Source organism: Dipteris shenzhenensis, chromosome 14 (genome assembly GCF_047967505.1).
Source record: "Dipteris shenzhenensis isolate YYH24624 ecotype China chromosome 14, Dip_SZ_1.0, whole genome shotgun sequence".
Classification (NCBI taxonomy): Eukaryota; Viridiplantae; Streptophyta; class Polypodiopsida; order Gleicheniales; family Dipteridaceae; genus Dipteris; species Dipteris shenzhenensis.
Window position 1 is genome coordinate 11,252,376 of NC_141609.1, and position 24,146 is coordinate 11,276,521.

A 24,146-nucleotide genomic window follows, 5' to 3' on the forward strand; every position below is an offset into this window, starting at 1 on the left:
AGGTGAAGGTGTGGGTGAGCCATATGTGGAGAGGAATTCACATATTGCTTAATTTTGCATTTTACCTTAAAATGAGCTAGATATTAAATAAAGTATTGAGGTGTGGTATAAACCATATCTTCCAAAAATTTACCTTCATTTTGGATTTTTTTGAGAATGAAGCCCTATGGTTGAAGCCTTCTCCATAAACTGGTATGAGAAGCATTAGGAGGAAATGTACCATCCCTCTTTATAATTTAATAACCTTAGCTTCTACAAATTTCTTAAATTTTAAAAAATCTCTTCCCACCAATTCTCCTCTCCTCCTCTCACCTTCAATAGGTCTCTCTCCTCTCATATCATAACATTCTCTTCTCTCCTCACCCTTCTACTCTGCCTTTGCCTCTCCCACATCTTCTTTTGTGTAGTCTCTGGTGATGAATCACATGTCATGGGGACCTTGGAGGAATGCCACTCTCCACCTCCTACCACTCCTTGTGGGAGCAATGCAAGCCCATACCATCCAAGATGTCGCTCCAATGGATTCTAGAGTTGTAGCAATGTGAGTCCTCAAGAGAAGAAAGTGGAGATGGAGGGGAAGAGGGACTGAAGAGGGGGAAAGGATAGAGAGGAGGGGAGGGAATGCATGAAGCAAGAAGGGGGAAGGGAGGTGAGAGGCATTCACAAAGGCAAGAACGAGAGAAATGTAGACAACACCTCTTGAAAAAGAAGGAGATCTCCTTTTCCTCAAACTTGCATCTATACAACTGAAGATCAAAAGTCAAACTTTCTAGTTTTTATACATAGCACCTTTTAAAGGGATGGACATGCATAGAAGACCATTTACCACATGTAAAAAACACAAAGAGCTTTACAATTGGCATTCAATCACTGACCCCATCACACATGGGTACATTGCTCTGGAGTGCATCCATATTATGTTTTCATCACTTCCCGTAGGAAGTTCCTACAAACTTTTTATTTCATAGTCAAATATTTACATCATATCATCTTTTTTGGGGAAAAGATGTCTTTGGAGGCAGAAAAAAATCCATCACTAGCTAACTATGTGCATGTATGTGTCTCCCTACATTACTCATAGTGCTAGTATTTTATTGCTTTTTTTATCTTATCATGTTTTGCCGAACCAAGCCTACTCCTCCTCACCACTCTCTATTTCACATGTTGCAAGCAGTTGGGCTATGCTCCAAGGAGGAATTCCATTCTCCTCCTAACCTTTCTACACTTTATCTCCTGGGATAACCTAAGGATAACATGCCCCTCTTCGTGAAGATCCATCCTTGGATCAAGTGGTGCAAAATAGGCTGGTTGTTAGCATAGATTGGATGAGGGAGTGGTGGTCAAAAAGTCTTTGGGAAATTCTACAGAAGGGAAAATGAGACTCCCAAAAATGTGTGTCATGCATGTCCTCAAATGTTCATATATGGTGCGCATGAAGATTGCAAACTCAAAGGTACATCTGTATGACTTGCTTGAAATTTTGCCCCTCATTCAAGTTGAAGATGGGCTCATGGATGATATTAAGGTTCCACTCCTTGAGCTTTGAGTGCTGCTCTAGAACATCTTGTACAAAATGGTCAAGAGGCAAAACAAGTGAATCAAGGCAACCATCGGTGGATTGGAGAATTCTGCATATTTATCAATATAATATTTCCTCTGCATCATAAGGCCATAAATAGTGGTAACTAGGAGAAAGTTGAAGCAGGGAAAATTGAAATGATGTTGGGGTCATTCTCTTGCATTTTTGAAAAGAGAGACCACATCTATGAGGAATGCGCATGTAGGTGGGATGGATGTGGAGGGAGCAACATGCAATTTATAGTTGTTAAGGCATTAATAGTCTATGGGGTTATCGCGTTAGCACAGATTCCGAGAGGTGCAAGTACCCGCAACCCTTCAGTCAATGGTTGCAACCGCACATTGTACATCCATGAAACCAAGTGTCTCTTGATCATTGTATGCATATTCCCGTATTTGGATTACACAGAGTTGTCTCTTATTCTGCAATATCATGTCTTTGTGGTGCCTTCCATTTAGGGCATTACACATTTAGTGACAATAATTAATTACATGTTTTCACATATGCGGGGTGCGTGTCGAGCTCTATGGTGCATCAATCGTAACTGCATTGTTGGGTGGGACAACATATGACTCAACCACGACTTGTAGTTTTGGTTGTTGATCTGCAAGCTCATCTTGTCCGCAAGTGACAACAAATTAGCAGTGTGCTAGAAGAACTGCTCGATTTGATGATCATCGTTTTGCCAAAGAATTGGTTTCGCAGATTTGGTTTCTTCATGCAGAGAGAGACCGTATGATCCACCCAAAATCATAGAATTAACTAGTGGTGTGAATGTGAACGAGGGTCCAAGGACCTCCAAATCCATAAGTTCCAACAACAAAGATACCCCGTCAGCCTCGGTAGTCCATCTTTGCTAATGAAGACCTCTAGGTGGAGAAAGATGTTTTGCAGGACCCACAAGTAGTTGTGGGAGGCTTTCTAGGACATGGTGAGACCCAGTTCGAACTAGAGCACTCCATAGGACTAGAGGCGAGGGCACTCCTCTCTTTGCATGGCAACCTTTGAGGGTGGACACTGCTATTCATCCCTTTTTGCACGGTCAGCGAGTGTTGAGAGCGAGCCATCTTCACCGATTGTGGGTCACGTCTCATCAGCAGCACGAGGGTTGTTCATCACTCCGCAATAGTTGCTGGTTGGAGGGGGACAAGTTTCACCGATACCAAGTGTTTTGGCTTATTCAATCAATCCAGTTCCAATGGCGGTGGCAAATGTGAAGTACACCAAGTTTCAAGGGAAATTTCACAATGATCCAGATGCTGACATCTCATAGTTTCACCCAGCACAAAAGGAAGCCGTGTTTGAGTCCACTCTAGAGGCAAAGGCATCACATTGGCTGGCTGACTACTTCCTGACTTACAATGCTATCAAGGTCGCTTTCTTGAGTGAGTTTTGCAAGGAAAAGACAATTCCACAAACTTTGGAGGGATTGTGTATCTTGAAGCAAGGCGATAAGGATGTGGAAGATTATGTGGCTCAATTCGAGCAACTTTTGCAAAGGGTGTTGGCCACTCAGCGACCGACGGTGGAGGTGTTGAATGAGTATTTTATCAATGGGCTAGCCAAGGATGTGCGGACGGCTGTGGCAATGGTGGACAAAGCAACCATAACACTAAATGATTTGATTGATTAGATGATCCTTGCTGGAGAGGCACCTCAAGGGGGAACTAGTAGACATCATAAATCCTCTAAGGGGAAATCTAATTTATGTAAGAAGAAGTATTTGAAGAAAAAGCACCGAGATAGTGATGATGAGTCGGTCAAAGAAGTTCTGAAGCAAGCTCGTCTAACAAAAGAAGTGAGGAGTCAGAGGCAAAAGAGGACAAAAAGCCCAAGAAGACCTCAAAAGGAGGAAAATGAGATTCTTTGGCTTCCAGGAGTCACTCACCAGGGCACAAAAAGATGGATCTCTGGTGTATTCAGTGCCGAAATCCGAGTCATTCAGCAATGGAGTGTGCATTTAGCTAGATGTTGCCTCTGTGACGCCAAGTAACAATGAATGTGTGTGTTGAGTAGCGACGACAAAGCTCCACTTGTAATATCTTGAGCTTGAAATACAACTTCAAAAATCTAGTGGATGAGGATAGCCAAAATCCTTTCTAGAAGATATCTAGTCATACTTGTAAAATCAAGATCTAGAGAGACATATAATAAAACTAGAGAGAGAAATACTAAAAGTTTTCACCTTCACAAGTACCTTCACAAGGTATTTTCACAAAGTACCTTCACCAATGAAGGGACCCTCATGTATAAATATCTTTCTATGGAATGAAGCTCCCACTTGAGTGGCATTCTGTTCAATACTACTTTGGTGTTCTTACGCAAATAGACTCTAAGTGTCCATGATTTCTCATGTGATTGTGTTCAAGCATGCTCTCACACTTGCACTCCTCCTCTTCCCTTCTCCCTCCTCCTCCCTCCTCTTCCTCCTCCTCCTCCCTCCTCCTCCTTCCTCCTTCCTTCCTCCGCCCTTCTCCTCCTACCTCCTCCCTCCTCCTCCTCCTTCCCTCCCCCCTCCTCCTCCTCCCTTCTTCCTCCCTTCCTCCTCTTGAACCGTGATACCTCCTTCTAAACCCTTAACCCCATGAATCAATGAAAGGGACTAGCTCTCCACTCCTCAACCCTGCAACCCTATCTCAAACTTGGACTCCTTATAAACTTGGGAACCCTTAGTTAGATTTCTCAACCCTACCCTTCTTCTAAATCCTATAAACCCTATAAACCCTTTTCTAAACCCTTGAACTCCCATGGAGGTGAAAACCTCCACCAATCCATGTGATCAACTCTTCTTCCTTGCCTAGTGCACGGTAGAACTTCATTCCACACTTTAGCCTATATAGGTCACCAAAATATGACCCAAGGACCTATGCTACACTTGTGAACATGCTACAATGAACGGCAACACAATTGTAGGTGACAAACACCTTGGACCTTGGAATAAAGAGAAAAAGAGACAACATTTGGTGCCATTTCCGGGGAGGTTAGCGCCTAAAGTGAAAGTGGATCGTGTTTAACTACGTGAGGAAGAAACCCCTTCAAAAACCCATTCAAGACACATCTCTCCAGGCAAAGGAGTGAAAAATGCTTCCAATTGGTGCAAAAATATGAGATTTACATCCTAAACAATGTTGACTTATATAAACACATTAATACACTAATCACACAAATTTAACCCTTAAACCCCCCCACATCCTATAAAAGCAACAACACCCCCTCCCCCCCCCCCCCCCCTTCACTTCTTTCCCCTCACTTTTCCAAGCCACTTCCATCTATCCTCCATCTCCAAATTCTGTCAAGCCTCCCTATTTTCTGTCTACCTCTATTTTCTATCCTCCACCTTCCATCCACCATCTCCACCACCACTTTTCCCATCTATCTTCCCCCTCCATCACCATGTTTTCTATCCAACATTCCCCCTCCACCATCACTTGTGTCATCCATCCCCTGCACCTCCTACTCACAATCTCCACCACCACCATCACTACACCTTTTTCCATCCACCCCCCCCTCCACCATCATTTTTTAGTCAAATCTCCCCCACCCCCCACCTCCACCTCCACCACTCAAGGTAACCCCCCCCCCCGCCCCACTCTCCCCTCTCCCACCCCCAACCCCCTCCTCTCTCTCTCTCTCTCTCTCTCCCCCCCTCTCTCTCTCTCTCTCCCCCCCCCCCCTCCATCCTAACATATCTCCCCCCCACCCCCTCACATCTCTCACCCCCTCACCCTCTTTCTCCACTTAGCTGGCCACCTACACGGTAGTGGCAACTCTGCCTGCCCGTGTCTTGCTTGTGGCACCTAGCACCCACAGTGGTGGCAACTCCACAGTTTTAATGGATTTTATATCATCACATCATAGAATTGCAACAAAGAATCTCAGTCCAAGGAATGAGTCAAATTTTAATGGAATTGGTTAGTGCAATTGGAAGAAGATCGCTTGATGAGCACATACACAACACAAATTTGTTGAGAAACCATGCACAACATCATGTGATCATATGTGCTATGGATCATATGTGCATAGCACTAACCCAATAGAGTGCTATAAAGAAAATGGTTAGATGCCCTAATCCTAACCCTAAAAGGTTTTGTATATATTCTACATTTTCAACTAAATCTAGTGTACAGTTAGTTATTTTTTGTGTGCTCTCTAGCTGTGCCCTCTCTCCTCATCTCCACTCTTCTCCTCTCCCCGCTTCATATTTTTTCATGGTATCAAAGCATAGTTCTACCTTCCACTAAGGCGCCATCCTTCATGTGAGAGTGAGATAGATCGAGAGTGATTGAGAGTTCTTTCATTCCATTGATGAAAGAGGATTGGCGTTCACTTGTTAGAAAATTACATCCATTTAGTTCATTGTGAGCTTGAGTGTTCTTTGAGTTTGGAAGCACTTGAAGGTCTCTATGAGAGACTTCTCCTCCATTTTTGGCCTCTTTGATTTTTTCTATTTTCAGCAAGTTCCTCTAGTAGCAACAGATAGTCTAACAGCCGCAAGCAAGACTTGGAGCAGCAAGTTTTCCACCTATCCTCTTGCAACGGCATTCGACGGCCAAGCTTCACGGGACCTCTCTTGCAAGCAGCCCCGAAGCTGTCATGGCAATTGGAACTCCTAAGCTTCAGTTTCTTGGAAAAGTTTGTGAAGCATGCTACTTCAATAAACAAAAGCAAACCAACTTTAGCAGAAGCACCTCTCGAGCACAAGGTATTCTTGATTTGATTCATACAAATGTATGGGGTTATGCCTAGACCCGTAGCATCAATGGTTCACTTTAATACTTGACTTTCATCGATGACTACAGCAAATATTGTTGGGTCTACTTTTGAAAAGATAAATCTGAAGTCTTTTCCAGATTTCAAGAATTCAAAGCCATGGTTCATGAACTTTTGCAAAAGTCATGGCATTCGAAGACAATTCACTTGTGCAGATACTCGTCAGTAGAATGAAATAACTAAAAGGAAGAATGGTACTTTAGTAGATAGTGCTAGAGCAATGCTCAGTGAGAAGCATCTTCCGAATCAGTATTGGGAAGAAGCAATAGCCACTACAAACTACTTGCTTAATCGGCTTCGTACCAAACCGATTCAGGGTATGACATCTTATGAAGCATTCATTGGACACAAGCCACACATTGGGCATCTCTGCATATTCGATTGCATAGCATATGCCCACATAAATACCGACCATCACAAAAAATTGGATGCGAAGTCACGTAAATGCATCATGGTTGGCTACTGTGAAGAAAGCAAAGCATACAAGTTGTATGATCCCATCAACCAAAAGGTAAGTATCTCCAGAGATGTAATCTTTGATGAGGAATTAGAATGGAAAAACCTCAAATATAGAGGAGATAGACACACCGATTACTCAGTAATCTACAGAAAAAGTTGATTAAGAAGAGCAAGAATTGCTAGAAGCACCCCAAAAAGAGCCACAGTAACTCAGACAATCTACTAGGGAATGCAGACCTCCTGCCAGATTGACATATCCTCAGAATGGCAAAGCAATTCAGGTTGAAACCACCAACTATGCTCTTACAACTACCATCATGGCTACAGAAGAGCTAGTGTACTTCGAAGACGCAATTGACAAGCCAGAATGGCAAACTGCTATGAATGAAGAAATTGAAGATTTGTACAAGAATAATACTTGGGAATTATGCGACCTTCCACCAGGAAAGAAGGCCAAACAAAGTGAAGTACAATCCAGATGGAAGCATTAAAATATGCAAAGCCAGACTAGTTGCAAAAGAATTTGCACAGCAATATGGTCAAGACTATGATGAGACTTATGCTCAAGTAGCAAAGATGGATTCCATATGGTTCTTGATATCACTAGAGACACTCAGCAAATGGAATGTGTACCATGTAGATGTCAAGAATGCTTTTCTCAATGGTTACTTAGATGAGGAAGTCTACATGCAACAACCAGTAGGTTATGCTAAACTAGGAAAAGAGCATCAGGTTTGCCATCTCAAGAAAAGTCTCTACGGCTTAAAGCATGCACCCAAAAGTTGGTACAGCAGAATTGACAAATATTTTGCTAATCTCGGATCTATAAAGTCCAATGCAGATCATACTCTCTACTACAAAGCTCAAGGGGAAGACATCACTATTGCACTTTTGTATGTAGATGATTTGATTGTGACCAGAAGCAAGGATAGCTTCATCAAAAAGTTGAAACAAGAATTATCTGCAGAGTTTGACATGAAAGATCTTGGACTTATGCACTATTGTCTTGAAATTGAGTTCTGGAGAGATTCAAATAGCACCTTTATGAGTCTACTGCTAGCTACTGCTGAAATATGTTGATAGTCTCCTAAAGAAGTTTCATATGGCAGATTGCAAGATTGCAGCCACTCCCATGGAACAGAGCTTGAAACTTACAAAAGATTCAGAAAAGCCTACCATTAATGGCAGGTACTATCAGCAACTCATCGGATCTCTTATATATTTGACTATCACACGGCCAAATATTTGTTATGCAGTAAGTTCACTTGCACAGTCTATCGCAAATCCAAAACGGTCTCCCTGGAATGTGGCCAAAATAGTGTTGAGATACATCAGAGGTACAAGAGAGTTGCGTATAGAATACAGAGGAAGTCATCCAAGGTTGCATGAATACTATGATAGTGACTATGCCAGAGATCATGAGACCAGGAGATCGATACAAGGATATGCATTTTTCCTTGGTCAAGGTGCTATATCATGGTTGTCAAACAAACAGCCAACTATTTCTTCATCTTCAACTGAAGCGCATAATATAGAGCACTCACTACAGGTGCATGTGAGACTATATGGCTCAGAAGACTATTGTCAGAAACAAAGCCAACAACAATATACTATGATAATCAATCGGCTCAAGCATTGGCCAAGAATCCAGTATATCACTCCAAGACAAAGCACATTGATGTCAGAGAGCACTTCATCAGAGAAAGAGTGTTACTTCGTGACATCACACTACAGCATTATGATAGCAAAGAAAATATTACAGACATCTTTACCAAACCACTTGGTAAAGAGCTTTTTGAGAAACACTGACAAGCTCTTGGTTTGACTCAGAGGAAGGACATTCCTATTAAAGGGGTGTGATGGAATGTAATGATCAGTTCTTCTTCGATTCCTAAGAATCATCATCTTGAGGGAAGACCTACATGATGTTGATCTTGAGGGAAGGTGTTGAGAAACCATGCTCAACATCATGTGATCATATGTGCATAGCACTAACCCAATAGAGGGCTATAAAGGAAAGGGTTAGATGTCCTAATCCTAACCCTAAAAGGGTTTGTATATATTCTACATTTTCAACTAAATCTAGTGTGCAGTTAGTTATTTGTGGTGTGCTCTCTTGCTGTGCCCTCTCTCCTTATCTCCACTCGTCTCCTCTCCCCTATTCATATTTTGTTATATTGTCCAAGAAAGAAGAAAGTCTTGAGTAATTTAGAATGTCAAATTCAAAATGCTTGAGGAAGGTGATTTGGTATTAATGTACATCTCAAAGTTGGGTAGATTCCTCAAAAAACTCAAACTCAAATACTACAAACAATTTTGAATCATGTGGAATCTTGGACAAGGCATGTTCTCGATCATAGATTTACATGGGAATTTGTTGGGGAATCCAGTCAATGGATTCCCACTAAAACCATTTGTTGGAATTTGTGGCACAACCAACCAATTAGTTGTGGTTCTTGTTGGGGCTATAGCCCCAATAGGGACACCACACGGGAGACTCTCAATGTGAGGAATGAGACACACGAGACAGAGACAGTAGAAGAATAACCGTTTAACTCATTGTATTGCATGAATCAGTATGTGTGTACATATAGCAAGATAACACCCCTTTGTGCTACATGCAAGCACCCCTTGACACCATGTACGAGTGTTTATACCTTAATACATGGTGCCAAGGGTTGCATGCATGTGGCACAAAGGGGTGTTATCTTGCTATATGTACACACATACCGATTCATGCAATACACTAAGTTAAACGGTTATTCTTCTCATGTGTCTGTCTTGTGTGTCTCATTCCACACATTGAGATGGTTATTCTTCTCATGTGTTTGTCTTGTGTGTCTCCCGTGTGGTGTCCCTATTGGGGCTGTAGACCCAACACATGGTGATCATGAATCGAGACGAGCCTGTTAACCTTTGTACTACACTTGGGTGATGAGCATTTTATTTTATTTTTTTCATCTCCAAGGTGACGAGCGAGAGCTTTATTTGCATTAGACCCAACACGGTTTGCAATGCTCACAACTCTGGGAGACATCCATTTTCCCTTTCGATCATCTGCTTTTGAAGCTATAGTAGGCTAAGAGGTTTGCTGGCAATACAGTTGTTGGTGTTCCTGCCATCTCTATGATCATTGATCCCAGTTGATCATGGAGGGTTCTCTTTTCGATTGCAGTCATGCTAAGCTTGGTGAAATGTCTCCATACAAAAAGTTGCCCTACTGGTTCTGCTGCTGGGTGTTGCTATATTAAGTTCGCCACCGATTGGATCATCGGTGTGCCAACATGATGAACATTTTTACATTGCTCCCATACTCTACATGACTCTCTTGCTACATTGTAGTATCATCTTCAGATCAAGGACTGGATTTGCAACCGCACCTTTTTCATTGTTGCCACCCACGTGAAGCACACCATCATCAAAGGCTTGGACTAGAAAGTAGAGCCTCAGTGAAGAGCTTCAACACATCAAGACATAGAGCAGCACACATCAACTTCGTCAATCGTCATCACATCGCACCATGGACCTCTGGAATGGAATATTGCAACCAATGAAACTTCTCCGCAAGCCCCCCACAACTTCCACACTAGATTGAATAGCTCCACAGATCTGACTCTTGCCAACCTCAATGCATGCCACCACAACAACTTCTGCCTTCAAGTCCGGTCCACAGCCGCAAAACAACATCCGCAATGATGTCTGCACGTTCATCTCTCCCACAAACGCAACAGCATCACAAGAGGCCTTGCTCTCTGTATTCCTTGTAGCAATAACTAAGATCCCACCATGAGTTTCACAAGACCACCATGTGGCTGTATTGTCCTCGACCATAGCATACTAAAGGTCATTATATCATTAGGAAATGCCTAAGAGAAAATCAGATAACTCAATTCTATTGGTTTAGGGAAAGAGCCTTGCCACTCACTAAATATGATAACATGTCAAAGTATAGTTATTCTCTTAGTCATTATGCAAAGTCATAAGAAACCCATTGAACTAGGCAGCAATAGTCCATGAAAGAATCATGGGAGAGATTTTGGTAGAGACAAGAGAAGGAGCATTTCCCATTCCAAAATAAGATCCATTTTTTGTGCTTTGTTTTCTATTATTCCTAATAGTGCTAAACCACCACACATATAATTACTACCTTCAAAATAGGAAAAAGAAGAGGAAAGTCCCCTTGTAAAAGGACATACTAGATCTTAGACAATCTAGATTATGGATACAAGTAAGAGGATATTTATTTTAGTATATGGTGCTAAGACCAGTAAGAGAATCTAAAGTGCAAGAAATAGATAACATTGGAGAGTCTCCAATCTATGAGGGATCGACCAAAACTCACACAATAAGCCTCGCCCTTAAAGCAGAGAAAGAGAAATTGGTATTCATTGAGAAACGGCTCAAACAAGAAGAGGAAATAAAACCAAAATCACTCCTAATGGAATATCGAGACTACCTAGCATGGTCATATAAGGAAATGAAAGGAATTTCTCCAAAAGTGGTAGTACACACAATACCTATTAGGGAACGTTCCCACCCTAAGGTATGTGGACCTTATTATAGAACAAATCCAAAATATGGTACCATGGTATATGACGAATTGGAAAAACTCTTAGATGTAGGATTCATCTATGCCAATAGAGCACACTACTATTGGAACATTTCCCTTTCTCAATGTGCTTGAATTCATCCATTCCAGATAAGGCATCACTTTTGGAACCTTTCAAATCCTCAAATGGAAGCTGTTTTTCCCTTCCATTTTGTAATATATATTGTCTTTGTCGCTGAAAACCACATGCCTTCTCTTAACCTCCATAAATTGCATACTTCATCTCATAACCTTTCCCACCTCATAGTAGGGGTCATCTAGAGTAACTTTCACGATTTTGATCTTTGCAAATGACTTCATTTGGACAATATTTCCCGCTGTGAAATCCAAAGATGTGCTTTGTATCTATGATGGAGTCCTTTGGATAAGTCTCATCTATGTCCCCTGCGACGATGAAAGCTTTGTTTGATGCATTATAGGTCATAACATCTCCAAGTGTTTCCATAGGTTCAACACATTTATGCTTTAGCTGAACATGAGTCCTAATAATCCTCGATACAATAATAGCCACCTTATCTTCACCTAGTCTTCTAAAATGGTAGGTAAAATTTGGATCACTATCATGGATATTTGCAAATGCAACTAGATCTCTTTTGTAATATAAAATCACCTCCATCCTAGAAAAAAAGCTTGTTGACATCTCCTTTGCGATCTTCCTTTACAAGGAAGATGTAGCAATAATTATAAAAAACATTAGTTTCTATTCAATAATCTACTTATAAATTATACTTTTTTTACAAATTAGCATCCTTTAGTTTAAAGTTCATAGTTTAGAGCCTACTAAAACTTATGGGTTTAAGATGTGGGGTCTAGGATTTAAGATTTAGGGTGCAAGGTTTAGGGTCTAGGATTTAGAATTTAAAATCAAGGGTATAGTGTTTAGAATATAGGACAAATAAGAGTTTAGCGTATATACATTAGGATATAGGGTTTTGACTAAATGATCATTTAGAGTCTAGGGTATGCATTAGGATAGAGGGTTTAGACTATAGTATAAATTGAGGTTTATGATTTTTGTTTTAGGGTTTAGGGTATAGGATCAAGTTCTAGAAACAAGGAAATATGCATGTTCAATCTTGAAAATAATATTGAAAGGGTATGATACTTTGTATAAGCCTTGAAGTGCCATACCCGTTAAAGATAAACAAGCATGATAGAAGCACTAAATTGCATCTTTTCCAAATCCATACATGATGTGTGGTGAGAAATAATAAAAAATGTATGCCCAATTATGCAAATCATACCTGATGGGTATCATACTTTGCACATCTCAAGATAGATAATATAAGCTTAGGAAAATCACATAGTACTATTATTTAGGCAATTAAAGGTGCTTGGGTCAATGCATGATCAGGTGTAGCCAATCATGAAGCCACTTTTGGGGAACGTCGTAATGCGCACAGGCATGGATATTACAACATTGGTGAGAGGGTCACAATGACATGGACTAGTGCACATGCTCGCTGGTTTTTTCTCGGCATGAAATGGACGGTTTCGATTCTAGCCACAACAAAAGGTTTACCAACCACCATCTTAATTGCACCAACATTGCTAGCATCATCAAATCTATTACGCACGCATATCACATGGACTTAAGCTACTGTGACCACCACATTGGTACATGTACGTGGCACTGCTCATGCAACTTTTAAGCCATAGGCAAGATTCTTCGTGGAGGATATATGTCCATGCCAACCAACACACTTTCTGGACCACCATCATGGCCATGTTAACCTATGCATCTAATGCAACCATGTGGCATCAACAATCGGGATGGGAAAAATATAGTGTAGGTATAGTAGCCCACATCCACCAGTATGTCAATGTCATCATGTAGATGAGCTTACCAATTGACCTTCCACCAAGAAAGAAGGCCATTGTAAACAAATGGATTTACAAAGTGAAGTACAATCCACATGGGAGCATTGAAAGATACAAAGCCAGACTAGTTGCAAAAGGATTTACACAACAATATGGACAAGTGCTCCGATAATAAATATGGACTCCATAAGATTTTTGATATCACTAACAACAATCAGCAGATGAAATGTGTACCAGCTAGATGTCAAAAATGCTTTTCTCAATGGTTACCTATACGAAGATGTCTACATGCAGTAACCAGCAGGGCATGTTGAACCAGGGACAGAGCATCAGGTTTGCCATCTCAAAAAAAGACTCTAAGGCTTAAAGCAAGCACCTAGACGTTAGTATAGCAGAATCAACAAGTATTTTGCTAATCTTGGATACATGAAGTCCAATGCACATTGCAGATCATAGTCTCTACTACAAAGTTTAAGGGGAAGACATTACTATTGTACTTTTGTATGTAGATGATCTGATTGTCACAGGAAGCAATGATAGCTTCATCAGCATGCTAAAGCAAGACTTATCTGAAGAGCTCGACATGAAAGATCTTGGACTCATGCACTATCATCTTGGGTTAACAAAGTAATGTGGACAGTCTCATGAAGAAGTTTCATATGGTAGATTACAAGAGTGTAGCTACTCCTATGGAACATAGTTTGAAACTTACTAAAGATCCAGACAAGCCTACAGTCAATGACAAGTACTATCGATAACTCATCGGATCTCTTATATATTTGACTATCACAAGGCCAGATATTTGTTATACAACAAGTTTACTTACACAGTTTGTGACAAATCCAAACAGTCTCACTGGAATGCAGCCATAAGAGTCTTGAGATACATCAAAGGTATAAGACAATTTGGAATAGAATACAGAGCAATTCATCCAAGGTTGCATGGATACTGTGACAGTGAGACTATGCAGGAGATCATGAGACTAGAAGATCTACACAAGGATATTCATTTTTCCTTGGTAAAGGTGCCATATCATGGTTGTCAAACAAGCAGCCAACTGTTTCTTTATCTTCAACAGAAGCAAAATATAGGGCACTCACAACAGGTGCATGTGAGGCTATATGGCTCAAAAGACTATTGTCAAAAATAGATTACTTTGATGAATCAAAGCCAACAACAATATACTGTGATAATCAATCGGCTCAAGCATTAGCCAAGAATCTAGTATATCACTCTAGGACTAAGCAGATTGATGTCAGAGAGCAGTTCATCAGAGAAAGGGCGGTGGTCCAACAAGCGCGATGGTTGGCATGGTCATATGTCCCCCACGAAGAATTATGTCAATGGCTTAAATGTGCAAGAAGTGCCTACAGACATGATCATTGCCTACAATCGGTGGAAGTCCATCCACCATCTTTGTCTTCTGCATCTTGGAGAGAGTGCCATAGTTGACATGACCAAACTGCTCATGCCATAATCTGGATCTTCTCGGGCCACCACCCACAATAGAGTTGCTAGACAGGCACCGCATCTGGCGCCCGTGAAAACGGGCCCTTTTGCGACTACACAATTTGTATCTGCTCATTAATATGTTGTGGACCACCCTAGCAAGATTATACAAGCAGCCATAATAAGAGGGACGGCTGATGCCTCTTGCAAAGCCCCAGTCGGTTTACCAAAGCGGCATCATTCCATTCTAACCAACCAAATCAAGCCTTGAGCTTTTACAATGGATCCAACACGTGGTCCTTAGTCCATCCACCTGCTCATCAATCGACACAGCCCACCCATAACACATCATGCCCTCCACCACATGTCCCTTACAATAAAAATGCACACTGCTCTTACCGTGATAGGGTGGGCCACTATGTCAAGCACTGTCGCACAAGGTACAAATCCCAACAACAATATTTTACCCAGCTAACATGGAATCTCAAAATGAGAGGGAGACCCTTTCCAATGAGAGTCCATGTCCAATGGACCTTCTTACCACCTTCCTGTTTCAAAAACAACACAACTCAGCATACATAATTTAGAATGGCTGAGTCATGATTGTGTGCAGCAAGCAACTGATTTTGCATATGCCATAACATATATATTAGTAATGTCTATTTTCTCTCCATCAGTACAGCCACATAATTTGACTATCACCACCGCATCGTCAAGTCGAATATGGCAGATGGTCCATCACAAGCAAACAAGGCTGCCTGTATCCCCTAGGTGCCTTGGTCATTCACACATTCACGGCCTTAAAGCCATGCAGCATTAGAATCTTGCTCATGGCCTTAATTTCAAACCCATCATTATAGAGATGTACACAGGATGCCTATATTTTAAATCCCATTAGAAATCTTTCCTTCAAGCTACAAGCCCTGGCACTCGTCATTTAAAACTTATCTATACCAATCTATGCAGACCAACGCGTACACCCTTCCTCACTGGTTGTCCTCAAGTTTACCATTGTCTCCTTTCTACAACATAAATCAGAGGTAAATTAGAGGTACTGGGATACAAGATGTCAGTAGCTTGACAGTATAATCAGGACCATCGTTACAGACAATGGAAGTGAATACCTATAATGCTTTCATCCACTACTGTCACAGTCATTGAATCATACACCAGTTTGCCACCCTTACACTCTGGAGCATAAAAGCAATGTAGAAGGAAAGAAACACGCCTTAATGGACATGATCCGAGCTCTCCTACAGGCTTCTAGGCTCCTAAATTTGTACTAGGAGGACTCCTACTATTTACAAAATTGTCCTGGCGTCACTGCTTATGAAGCATGGTTTCACATTTCTGAGTTTTGGGTGTCACATGATATTTCGTTACTTGGCCAGCACTAGAACGTTTTTTCTAATTCTGAAATCCTGTGCTTCCACATGGCACAATATACACCCTTAGATTTATGATTCTGCGTAAAAAGCCAAGCTTTGAAAGCCAAGTAAAAAGCCAACTGCACCTTTAAATATAGGTGAAACATACCGCTTGTCCCTATTTCAAACTAAACAAAGTCTTCTTTTTCGATCTTGCCATGGGTAGCTTCAATAATGCACATCCAGGATCTGAGGATTTGATGGTGGACACCAGCAGCGGTGAATTTGAGAAGGGTAACTGTGTCGCCCGTCTTTCCATTTCGTCTGTCTAATTTCCGTCCTTTTATTTTGATTTTTTAATTTGTTTGCAATTCCTTCATTCAATCTAAGTATCGCGGAGCTCCACCCGAGATGCGCAGACGAAGCCACCTCCCATCGCCAACGTGAAGATACACGCATAACCTCCTTTTTAATCACGTTTTCGTTTGGCGTTGCTCTTCCATGCTAAATTCGATTGATGTGCTCTCCCAAAATATACAACTCTCAGCTGCTTCCTCTCCTTCTGCTGTTTCATCTAGTATCTGCTTTCCTCCTCCATCAACTAATCCGCGTGCTGGCTCGACTGATTCCGTTGAACTCCTCCTGCTGATGTTGAGTCAATCTCCCCCTTTCTACATCTTCGTATTTCGTTTGAGCAAGCTCGCCCAGAACAAAATGTTTACCATCTCCTTCAAGGAGACCCATCGATTCCACAGCCTCCTGTTGCAGAGTTGTGCCTCTGTCATGGCTTTCCAATCGGTCAGCCCGTCAATTTTCCCCATTTCCTCGATAGCATGCTCTTCCGTAAGTCGGTCTAGCAGAAGCTCAAGTGCGTCGTTGCGTTCTGCTAAGCCTAGATTTGATTGTTCGTTTGATTCCTCCTGCTCACACTGTCGATTGTTCGATTGGCTCCTCTGCAATTCGATTGCGTTTGCCAAAGTTTATTGCTTTGGCTTGCTTTGGCATATTTGTGTAACTCGTTTAAAATCCCACACGTATTTTGCTGCCAATTCTCGATCATCAGTTTCCCTCTACAGACCTCGCCCAGAACTCTTACAACATTGAGAAGCCCATTTCTTCTTCGCATGGAAAGCGGAAGGCGACCGAGGAATTAGTGGCGGCGCGGCCAGCCAATAACGAAGGTCACCTCCGTTGTTACCATCTCTTGTCGCCATTCTCAACCCTACGCTTGCTTTTTTGCTTTTCCTAATTTGTGGCGAACCAATTTCATCTTCCACAGTAGTGGTCACCGAATCAAACGTCCGCGCGCTTTGCGAGCCAAGGGTTTGTATCAATATCCGGTGGTTGTTTGTTGAAAACCACAGCACCCACTAGACCCTCGCCTACCCTCGGCATACCTATCGTTTTCATGGGCGCGAAAGAATTCACCAAGGACGCGAGCCTTTTGAAACATTCGATTATCAAGAAGAGCAACAAAAAATGCTGAAGACAGCATTCCACATTGCTACCGGATAGGCCTACGCAGTTAAGGTGAACAACCTATGCACTCACTCGCTTTGTTTATGCCATGCCTGTCCCTCGAGGTCTAAGTCTTTCTAGTTTCTCCGTTCAGTCAGTCAAGAAGTTCGCAGGCAAGGTTGTCTTCTCAGGATGCGCTGCAGGATCGAGCTAGACACTCTTTGAGGAGGACAACACGGTTTCGAAAGACACAACGAGCTATGCAAGCTCAACAATCGAAGCCTAAAGATTTTAATACCTAAGTTAATGTTTGCGGCATCGCAAATCATGCAAAAACTGAAATTGTCTTTACTTGGCCAGCACTAGAACGTTTTTTCAAATTCTGAAATCCTGTGCTTCCACATGGCACAATATACACCCTTAGATTTATGATTCTGAAAGCCCAAAAGCTTTGCTTTGAAAGCTTTTGAAAAGCCATCTGCGTAAAAAGCCAAGCTTTGAAAGCCAAGTAAAAAGCCAACTGCACCTTTAAATATAGGTGAAACATACCGCTTGTCCCTATTTCAAACTAAACAAAGTCTTCTTTTCCGTGAGAGAAGTGAAGTAGCAAGACTTGAAACTGGTGCCAAGTAACCAAGACTTTAGCTTAAGGTTTCTCGAACGCGACAATCTGCTAAGTGCATGCTCAGCTACGCAGCGATCTGCGATCTCTTTCAAGAAACTTTGGTGAGTTGGTGAGTTGATCTTCTGCTATCACGAACTTCTTTCAATTCCATGCAGCAGGTAGGATATGCAGTTGTACATCGAACCCGTTCCTGGGGAAAATCAAAATATGAGTGCTTGACTAGCTTGGTTAGCTTTTGCGTCGCTTCATCAGCTTGAAGATTCTTTTTACATCGATGGGCGCTCTTTCCCTTCATTCAACTTGCTCCATCAGCTTGGAGATGCTTTTTACTCATCCGGTTGTTTCTTGGTTTTGCGTCTCCTTCAATCTCATGGTGTCTGATTGCTGTTTCTAGGAGGGCTTAGCTGCTTAACCCACGTTTACACAACACTGCATGCTGCTCGCCATATCCATTGTTGATCTCCTCCAATAGTTCTGCTTACCGTAGCCATCCCTCATCTCCTCCTTCAACACTCCTGCTCACCCAGGAGCAAACAACAAATCTTCAGCCCCCCTCCCTCCATGGGTCCCCCCTCTCTCCTTCCTCTCAAATACTTTAGCTCCCTTGGTATCATTCTTTCGTCTTGCTTCGCCCTCCTCAGTGTCCTCTTCCGCTACCGTTTCCTCCGCAACCTCCTGGGCAACTTTTTGCATTTTTTTAGCGGCCTCACTCCTATGTCATTAGGCTTCGAATTGGACTTCTATGCAGTAGTGCCAGGCTTGACGAATTCCACTTTCGAACCAGCAAGTTTCTATGCCCCCGATCCTACTTCCTGCTTTACGTGAACGTAATCAGATAATCAAGCCGGTTTGAAAAGTCGAGCGGGAACACATGCACTATCACCTTGCTTCTCGATGCATCTATGCCTGTTGGGTTTGTAGAAGAGTGCAGACTTTCTTGATTCCACGTATTTCTTCGATACCAGTGATCAGGCCGATATCTTGACATGCCTTCAACTGAATTTGGGCAATTCTACCTTGAGTAGAAGCCGTTGTTCGCCAGGTCAAGCTGGCAAGGTAGCGTAAGCGGTAAAGCAAGGTGGATCGAACCATGCCTCCACCAAATTCTCGCTTGAGAGGTTATCTGATCTTAACCGGTTGCGAGCAACATTGCATCAATGCAGAATAAAGCACTTTTTGCGTAATTTAACGTGGAAGACCTTGATAACAGAAAGCTAATTCAAGTAGCTTTGGTGCTTTCAACTTTAACTAGCTTTCTCATGTAAAAAATATATACGTGGCTCAATGAGGGATCGTTGCGGGACTTAACCCAACACCTTACGGCACGAGCCATCTGCCTTGTTGGAGCTTGACTTTCCAAATTCTTGCTTAGACTTCAAGCGATTCAGCAATTTATTCGTTCACCAAGTCATGAACATTTCTTTTCCGAATTCCAAATCCTGCATTGCCGATATAGAGCCTAGAAAAAAAGCCTCTGGTTTCGGATACTTATGTCTCTGTGATGCAACGCCCTGGAAATGGCCAACCCCTCCCCCCTACGCTACGGGGGACCCTTGGGCGCAGTAATCTATTTCTGGATACATCGCCGAGAAGGGAACGGAGCAATCAACTGGTTCATTCCATACTGATGTGGGGGTCGAGGGAACTCGGACCGCTCGCAGTAGTAGCGCCAAGGCCGTAAGGTCAACACTTTCATCTATATGTGGACCAAACCTTTGGCCTTCGTTGTATCTGGTGTCACATAGTCGGGAGTCAGAAATCCTGGATTGAAAGAGTGAGGATAAATCACAAAAGCAGTCAATAGCTTTAACTGCACATTACCCTCTTCTCTCCTGCTGGCATTAGCAAATTGTTCTAATACTTGATGGAGGAGATGAAGGTTCAAGGCTAGTTACAGTGTGAAAGGAGGCATTCGCCCAGGCCTAAATAAATGGTTGAATCTCTCTATATCTAGCTTACTATATACTGCCAATGCTCCAGTAACTAACTGCAGCTGTAAGCTTGCCAAAAGTCTCTGCGATCCTTTCTCAATAGCTCCCATAATTTGTGACGTCATTTCTGGTGCTCTACACTAAATCGTAGTCGACCGCGCGAGGATTTAGGCATTAGTCTCTTTTGTGCATAGGCACCCCGGCTAGCTGATGATGAAGTGCAGTGAATTGTAGTGCTTTCATTCCTTAATTCGAGTTGCGCATGCATTCTCTACTATGCATAGGTACTGTGTCTACATAGTCGGCATCATCATACACGACCATAGTCTACATCTTTGATCGTTGGATTGTGTATAGCTTTTGTGCTTGAATTTATCATCTTTAGGAAATTGCACATATGCTAACCAACATATCCAAACATGCAGAACATGAGGAATGCATATTGACTAATCATGATTGTTTTTCAGATTCCAACATTCCAGCAAAGAAATAGGCGACTTCTCGTCGAGCTGTGGACGTCACAAAGGATACTACACGTAAGTAGAATGTACGGTCATTTCAATTCTGAAATGTTTCTGCACCGTCTGTTGCTCTGGTCCGCATTAATGCGCTACACCTCCAACACTGGAGGTGACTATTCGAAACGGGGGGATGGCACGTTCCCCTATGATATATAATTTTTGGAGAGACATGTGCCGGCTCTCCACCATACATTACGTATGGTTTTTTTTTTTTTACACCTCATCTTGAGCACGCACACTTCTTCGCACATTCTGTTTCCGCAAGGGAACATTACATTCGCTTGGTTCGACCAACATACTAATCATGTCTGCAACACTTCTGTTTTCGAGATGTTTGCAGCCTCCAAACGAGTGTCTTCTCCTAAAGGTACGCACAACAAAATGTATTTGCTTGATTCAAGTTATTTTATCAATTCTTTCACCTTCTAAAGATAGAGGTTCAGTCCATTTTGTTTTTCCTGTTGCGTTTAGACAAAACCACGCGAGTGAAATTGTAGCAAAGTTTCGGATGGCTTTTATGATTAATCCCTGTAGGTGTTTAAACCCAAACATAAGACATCGATTCATGTCACGATGTAGAAATGACCACCGGAAACTCCTTCGAACATGACCATTCGTCAATGCTCAGAGCAGCCAGAGGTCGAGCTATTCAACTTGATATAACATCAAGAAAGATGTCCTTGAGGCCAGCTACGTCATCGTGGTTGACCATCGCAGATAGATACAAGCAATGGGTTAGTAATTGCGCGGCTATTTTCTCTAGCCTTCAAATCTGCGGTGTCTGTGGCATAACCACGCTTCTGTCTGCAAACCAAAGGATCGTTTCTTCGCAAGGCATAGGCATCTCGAGCCACAGCGCCGCACTCGGAAACATGATACTTTTGGATGCCTGCGAGAATATGGGCATGCAAGTGACTTACTGGAAATGCCAAAGCTGCACACGGGATGCCCAGCGGAGCAGATACATTGTGCGATTGATGCCACAGTACTCTCGGCAGTTGCTTAAAACAAACCACCTCCACACGCAACTGCTAAGCATCATAGATGTATCCATTTCAGTTACCACGACTGCAAATGCGATTGCTCGTGGCACACTCGATCGAAGGTCACTTCTAGACAATCCTCTGATATCTTGGCGAAACGTCCCACTAAGCTCAGCTCAAGAAATCGTGACGACCGAGCTGTCAGGTGTGCTCGCATACAACATCGAGGACAATCCAATATTGCGCAAGTACAATTCTTTAGCAGAGCGTGCAGACATCAAGATGGGTATGTGCATCTTGAGTCCTCAAACCATTGCAGGTATCTTGGAACTACACGATGAGACAGCTCCCTTCGAGTTAATGTCAATAGCGGAATCTCAGCCTGAGCTCCTGCTTTTGCAAAACATGGTGGACCCCGCGAACCGTCGCGCCTTTGATGCAAGGGACAAGCATGTGTTTGCCTCCATACAGCTACGGGGTACAGAAATGCTTTCAGAGAGGGTCACTTCATTCCACGTCGATGGAGTAGCAGCAGCTGGCAGTGCGTGCGTTGACATAACCATGGAGTCAGCAGTGTTCCCATTCCTGTTCCCTTTCGGACGGGGCTACTATGATGGCTGCATACAGTTCAGCAACTATGTGAAAATGAGAATATGCACCTTATTCTCTATCTACACGCTCTACAAGCCATACCTGTTGATCATGTTGCAGTTAAAACAGGCAGTGATGATTGCCAATTCAAGCAACTCTACATGCTTGCAACGAGACATCGACCAATATAGGAAAGCCAACCCTGCCACGACCGATGAAGACGCAATGAGACACGTGCTTCGCTACAGCATGCCATCAACAATGCCGGGGTCCCCATCGTGGCATCGACGGCAACTGAAGGACCTCATAACGATGGTCGATGCTTGGGGCCTCCCAGATTTCTTTCTGACATTCACTGCAGACGAGGTCATCGATACACGGTGGCAAGAAATTAATGTGATCGAGAGCATCGCAACACATTATAATGCGCAATTCACTTGGAAGGACTGTCCTGTTGAATGCGTGGCACTTTTCCACGCACGCTTCCACATGTTCATGCGCAAGCATTTGCTTTCATCCGACGGTCTGCTTGGCCGAATACAACACCATGTCGTTCGTTATGAGATACAAAACAGGGGCTCCCTACACGCCCATGACATATTGTGGGTCCACCATGATGACCGTCAGCGAATTGCAAATGAGATTGCGGCTTACGTCCCCAGGGACGAGGCCCTGGATCCTCGAAACACAAGGCTGTGAGAACTAGTTCTCAGGAAGCAGTTGCACGTATGTAGGAAAGCGTGCTACGTCGGACCGTCACACCACAGTTGCAAGCACGGCTTCCCTTTCGCAACACAGCCAGAATATGAACCCATCCTCGACCCTCTAACGCAACGTTGGTTGTATTACCGGCCGGGACATGAGCACCGAAACATCGTCCCTTACCACCCTTCCGTGTTATTGTTGTGGGGTGCGCACATGAACATACAGCGGGTGACAAACTCTTCAATCTCTCACTACCTCCTCAAGTACGCGATGAAATCTGAACCAATGGGCAAACTGAACATCCGTTCAGAAGATGCCTCGCATTTGGGGTTGCAACATCTCGACGAAGTAAAGCTGAAACTCATCGCCGCGAGCCTTCTATCAAAACCAACCTCTCCAACAGAGGCCGCGCTAAAACCAACAATCACAAGGAGCGAGACCGTTCACTATGTCGACTCCTCGCCACCATCTCTAAGACAACGCATCGTCTCGCGAAACAACAACGTCACCTTGCACCCGGTCGACATATACTGCGGGAGACCGAGCGTCATCGAGGAGAGCACGTTCTACGATTACCATAGGCAATATGTGATCCGAAAGCCCAATGAAACGCAACATGGAACGGTCAATCTTGACCTCTTCAGCAATAGGATCGCAAAATGTGAGCGAGTAGTCAGATTCACTGACTACCACCCTGGACATCAACCAGAGGGGTACTTCTACAACGTGCTCTTGCGAAAACTCAGCTTCAAGAATGAAACGGAGCTCATATCACCTGCCAACACAGCTGGATCCTACTTTGTCGAATGCCAAATGCGCGGCCTCATATTGAGCAACGAGGACCTCGAGATGAATGTGACCGAATACACGCAAAGGAACTTGCTAGCGACTGACCACACGGACCAGTTGATCAATATGATATTGCAAAAGGTTGCGATCATCCGAGACTGCCCGATGGAAGCGCCTAACATCGACCAGCAAACCGTCGAAGGGCCAACACGCGCGAGGATGTTGGAAAAAATGGCCGAGTTTCGCACCGTCGCCAATGCCGCATTGACAGTAGAACAATAAAGAGTCTTCGAAAGCCTGGCTTCAACAAGCTCGGGGCTGCACGTTGTCTGTGGAACACCAGGTAGCGGCAAAAGCTTCTTGATACGGTACTATGTTTCGCATCTGGTAGCGCAAAACAAAACGGCAATACTCTGTGCATCAACAGGGGCGGCTGCGACGCGGCTGAGCGGGATTGCAACCACTGTACACTACCAATTCAAGATCCCT